The sequence below is a fragment of the Giraffa tippelskirchi genome, chromosome 10, assembly GCF_054371585.1.
Source record: "Giraffa tippelskirchi isolate mGirTip1 chromosome 10, T2T-mGirTip1v1.2.pri, whole genome shotgun sequence".
In the NCBI taxonomy this organism is placed as follows: domain Eukaryota; kingdom Metazoa; phylum Chordata; class Mammalia; order Artiodactyla; family Giraffidae; genus Giraffa; species Giraffa tippelskirchi.
The window spans coordinates 136,005,475-136,011,260 of NC_137284.1; positions in this window are offsets into that span (position 1 = coordinate 136,005,475).

Genomic DNA, 5,786 nt, shown 5'->3' on the forward strand with positions numbered 1-5,786 from the left:
AGCAGCGCCCCCCAAGGGGCCAGCAGGGTCTCGCTGAGGGAAGTGAGGTGAGTTCTGGCTTCCTGCTGCAGTGAAAGGAAAGGCTAATGCCCAGACAGACTGGCTCAGTGCACTGAGGTCAAGGCCCCTGGTCTCCATCCAGATCCCTCCAGTGTGTGTCCACTGGAGAACGAGGGGCTCCAAGAGGGGTCAGGGCCCAGGCCAAGGAGAGCCAGTCTCTCCAGGTTAGCTCTGCCTCTGTTTGACTTGACAGGGTGCCCGCAACCCCAGACTGCTCCTAGGCCCTGAGGGCGCACCCTAAGAGTGACTGCTGCCGTGTGTGTGGTGAGATGCCCCCGTGCTTCTCAGGGTGAGAAAGCAGGTGTGCGTGTGTTGTGGAGCTCATTGTTCCAGCACTCATGGTGTCCAGCGAACCTGCCTGTTCCGCAAACTCCAGAGCCCCATCCTTGTGGCCCTGACCTTCCTAGGGCCATGTACTCATGTGGTGGCCTGTCTTCTTGGCAGCCCCCCTTTTCTTCCCCACATTCTGATCTGGGGTGATGCTTCAAGCTGCCATGTATTAAGATTGGTCCTTTCTTTGGCCAAGTCTTTGGGGAAAGTCAGAGGAGGTGACCTTGTGGGGGGTGGGGTGATGCTTTGTGGGGCCTGGCTAGCCAGCTCTCATTCCTCAATGAGGTCCAGGTCCCCAGAAAATTCTGGCTCCTGGTAGTTCTGCCCCACACTCACTTATTCAGGCCCAGGGTTCATGTGGGGTTTTGCCCAGGACTCCCGTCTTCCTCTACTCAGGGTGACTCTAGTTAAGGGGAGAGGTGAGAGAGAAGAACCAAGGGCAGGGTGGGGAGGACTGTCACGTGCAGTGCTACAGCCAGAACCCCTGTGCCCCCTCCTCCCTGGAGGACTTGCAGGCTCTGCCTGCCTTCTCTCTGGGTTGGAGTGTCTGTGAGCCTCGGATCAGAACCTCTTCATGGTCCAATAAACCATTTCCCATGGCTCCAGACAGCCCCGGTGGGGGCCCGAGAAGGCTGCAGGAGCGCAGGTGATGAAGTCTGCCCTCTGACCTTGCCCCTAGAGAAGCTGTTCTAACCCCTGCAGGCAGGCCCACTCTCACCATGGTCTCATTTTTATCCATCGAGGAGACTGGTCAGAGAAAAGAGAATGCCCGTTTCACCCATTTCGCTCCCTTCTGGTGGGGCCCGGAGGTAGTCACTGTGTATTCACTTGAACACAGTTGGCAAAGGGGCAAGATGCCAGCCTACTCTTTTAGTGAAAGGATCTGAAATCATGTCTCTGTCTTAACAGTTTCCTTGGTTACATCTGCGCCCAAGGATAAACCCTCCCTGGTTCTCCAGCTGAAATGATGCCTGAGTCTTCCCTCTTCTTACTTTCTTGCTCCAAGGCTGATTTGGACAAAGGTCAGAGTATTCACCAGGCCAGAGGCCCTGCTGCTACTGGTTTTGGCCCCAGCTCAGAGTTCTCTTTACCACGTCAGTTGAGTTCCTGAAGTCTGTCCTGGCCAGGTCTGCCCCTCGCTGGGACTAGGGTGAGGTGAGCCAGGCACCTAAGTACAGAATTTAAGGAGGCGCTCAGAGTGTGCGGGTGCCTTGGCATATTTTCTTTTCATCCCCCATTGAGGCCAGCCAGCATCAGCACTTGCACAAATAGCACCAAAAAAAAAAACCTCCAAGGTCCTTCTCCCGCTGGAGTTGCAAAACATGCTCCTTGATGTTAGCTCATAAGCTCTGCCTCCCCATCCACCTTCCCAGTTGAGCAACAGAATTTTTTGAGCACCTGTCATTCATCCATCCATCCATCCACCAAACACAGGTTAAGACGCAGCAGCACCGGCACAGCCATGGGTCTGCTGAGTGCCAAGGCCACCTCCACAGGCCCTCGGCGTGCAGTCTAGGTACCCAGGAGGCTGCAGATGTGAAGCACCAGTAACAAGTCTCAGCAGTGGTCTCACCCCAGGACAAGGCTGAGGCCTTCGCCTAGTGTTTAGGGAGGAGTCACAGAGGAGGAGGAGGGCAGAGTCGGGCTGATGGATGGCAGGAGAGTAGCACTGCTAATCCGGGCAGGCTGGGAAGTTTCCCAGACTCAGGACTGATGCTGCAGACTCCAGGGTTTAGGTGGCCACTGGGAAGAAGTCCTAATGCCCAAGACCCCTCCCCAGCAACCCTCACCCACCTCCTCCCTGCCAGTGGGCAGGACCAGTAGAGTGGGCAGGCAGACAGTGGAGAAAGGGTTCACACGACTGCCTCCACTTTATTTATTGGTTTGATTATTTCTACGTCCCAGGAAGAGAGGCAATGGACCCCTTTTCTTGCTTGATCCCATGTTGGGAAGCAACAGGGAGGGGCTAGAGAACTGGTGCCTCAAGAGTGGTTATTGATGTCCCAATTACAAGAGGATGCTAATTTAATTTGAACCTAATTACAGTGTACTACCCTGGGTGGCATGTGTTTTAATAATTAACGTCCTTCAGATGTGTAGGAGTGTAATAATATTTACACTGGGTTGGCCAGCAGCCTGGGGAGGCGAGCTGGGGGCCCATACGCCACCCTCTCCCCGGACAGCTTGGCTGCTAGCAGGTGGGGAAGATGGCACACGAGTCCTGGTTGGCTAGGATCTTGTCAGCCTTTCCGGGGAACATGCTTGGGCCTCGTTGCCAGCCTCTTCCTTGACCCAGCAGGTCGCCCCATTCTGCGGGGAGCCAGGCTGGAAGTCTGGGAGGCATCAAAACCAGCCACGTTCACATTTCTCCCCCGCCTCACACTGTGCCACAAAGACAGGGCCGATTTCTGGCTTCCCCGGTGGCTTAGACGGTAAAGAATCTGCCTGCGATGCAGGAGACCTGGGTTCAATCCCTGGGTCAGGAAGATCCCCTGGAGAAGGGGATGGCAACCCACTCCAGTATTCTTCCCTGGAGAATTCCATGGACTGGCAGGCTGCAGTCTGTGGGGTTGCAAAAGAGTCGGACACACCTGAGCTACTAACACACACACACACACTGCCTACTTGGGCCCATCCGAAGGAAGGGCTTGTTTAGGGGAGAGGAAGGAGAACCACATGGTTTTTCTTCTCTTTTTATTGAAATACACCTTCAGAAAGGTGCACAGATTATCATTGTGCAGCTCAGATGTTCACAAAGTGAATACAGCGATATAAGCACACAAAACCTAGAACATCACCAGCCCCTCATAAGCTTGCCCTTCAGTCACTATCTCCCCCAAAGGCAACCCTCTGTTTCATCCCAGTGGATGAGCTTTGACTGTGTTGTTGCATGTTTGTTTTTTGTTTTTTGCCTGGTTTTGATTTTTTATGTGAGTGGAGTCCTGCAGTATGTGTCCTCATGTGCCTGCCTGCTCTCGCTCAGCTCATCTGGGAGTTTCATCCTGGTTACGTTAGCTGTGGTGTGTGCGTCTCAATTCTGTATGCTCTGTTGTCTGAAGATACCACTCTTTGGTGGTTATAAAGGAGTCAGATGCTCAGCAATCTGCTAGAGCCAGAGCTCTGCCAGTCCCCAGAGGGAAATCTGCTCGTCCTCATTATGCAACTGGGGGACGGGAGGCGACATGTTAGAGAAAGAGGAGCACAATGGTGGGGCAGGGCCGGTCCAGAGCAGTGTGGTTGCCAGTGTGGCTCCCATGCCCAGCCTCTCAGAGCACTCAGCAGTAGGGAAAGGTTCTATTAGCAAATTCTAGATGCCAAGCAGAAAAACCAGGGGTTTGAGAGAGATTGGGAGGGAGCTTCGGTGTCTATACCCAGACGTTGCCCTAGGCCAGTGCTTCTCTTAAGTGTGGCTGGCAGACCAGCGATCTCAGAATCACCCAGGTTGCTTGCTAAAATGCAGCGTCCAAGAACAGTGCCAGGTTGCTATTGGGAATGGGGGTGAGGTGAGTGAGCTCATATATCATCGCAGGAAGACAGTGACTAACATAACATTTGAAGTTGATAAAACAAGAACTGGTCTATTGTTTAGCAATAAGATGGTAATCAGCGAAAGATCTAAAATAGATGATGAAAAGTGGTTGCCTGCCTGTAGGTAGTATTACTGGGAGTGGGGTGTGTACCTTCTTATTAATCTCTGTGTACTATCTTTTCATCATGGATAAGCATTTCTCACCCTCTCTTTTTAATTCACTCTCAGGTAAATACACATGTATCACTTCTCACTCCAGTCCTCAATTCCTGTGGGCCAGGGCCTGGGAATCTGCACTTTTGATGAGCTTCCTAGGTGACTCTTGAATTCTCAAGTTCAAGAATTAGTTATCACTGTCCAAACTCATAAGACAAAGTAATTCACCCAAGGTCACCCAGTTTATTAATGGCAGGGCCAGAAATAGAAAACAAGTGCCCTGACCCAGGCCTGTGATTTTTCTCGACATCATGGCTTTCACCTTGGTGGCTGCCTGTCTCAGTGGTCCTGGCTGTCAGAGGCCTGGGGGCAAGCTGGGGACCCAGCTCAGCTGAGGGAGGCCAGAAGCCCAGCACTTATAACTGCGGTGTGTTTATAACACCTACTGCTTGCACACAGTTGCTGCTCATGTGCCCTGCCAGCATTAGTGTCTGAGTTGTTTTCTCAGAAGGGGAGCCATCCAGAGCCCCCTGAACATCTAGGCCTTCAGCATCTACTGAGCACCTGCCAATTCCAGGCACTGTTTTAAGGGCTACAATAAAAAGAGTACTAAGCCCTAGCCTTGTGGAGCTTACAGTCTAGAGGACAGTAGGTCCTGGATGATAGACTTAGCTAACTTCACCGAGGTAGAGGTCTTACAGGTGCTGTGGTGGTCACTTGTCAGGTTGACTGAGTGCATGCCTCGTGTGCCAGCTATTCCCTCCTGGTCTGGGGCCAGGGGCTGCTTGCACAAGTAAGAACCCCCACCAGGAGTCATGTGCAGGAGTGGTCACTGCAGTTTTGTTCCTATTTCAAATCACTGGGCACAACAGACACCGCCAAGGCATATGTGTACCACCGAGCATTATTCAGCAATGAAAATGAGTGAATTGTGGTAACAACATGGATAAACTTTGGAAACAAAGCAAGCACTTCTCAGAGGACTTCCTACCATATAATGCCATTATTCTAAAGTTCAAAACTCAAGTGATACATTGCTTACATGGGTGAGTATGTTAAGTGATCATAAGATTTATGGAATGTTTTTAAGAGTATAAAGGGACACTTCTTCCATTTGGACCACCAGTGTAAACCGGCACTTTATTGAGAAGTCTGGGACACACTGACACCTTTAATGTTACGTAATAAAATAAAACACCAAAACAGGGATGAGAAACAGAAGTCTGGATAGCGATCACTTCCAGAGGGGGCAGGGAACCCCGGTGGTGGGATGAAGAAGGATGTCAGAGATGTAAGCTACTGGGAATGTCCCAGGCCTTGGTCGGGGATGTAGGTTCATAGATGTTATTAATGAGGTGGCATGGGAGCTCAAAAGAGAGAAAGCTGTATTTGTTCCTGAAAGTTAGGTGGCGTCATGGTGGGAGAAACCTCAAAAAGGAGCACTTCCCTCTGCCAGGGAAAGTTGTGGAAGGTTTCAAGGACGAAGTGGTGGAGAGTGGGTCCAGTGAAGGCCACACACAGAGTAGAGAAGGCTGCCTTCCTGGATTCCAGGGTTGTATAAGGCCACAAAACTAAAGACCAACTAAGGCCCCCACCACCGCCACCAGAAAAAAGCCTGCACAAAACACCTGACTTCACAGTCCCTGGGTAACTTCAAGCTGAGATATAACTTAGAGTAACGTGTGCACATGTAATTGTACATGATGTAATT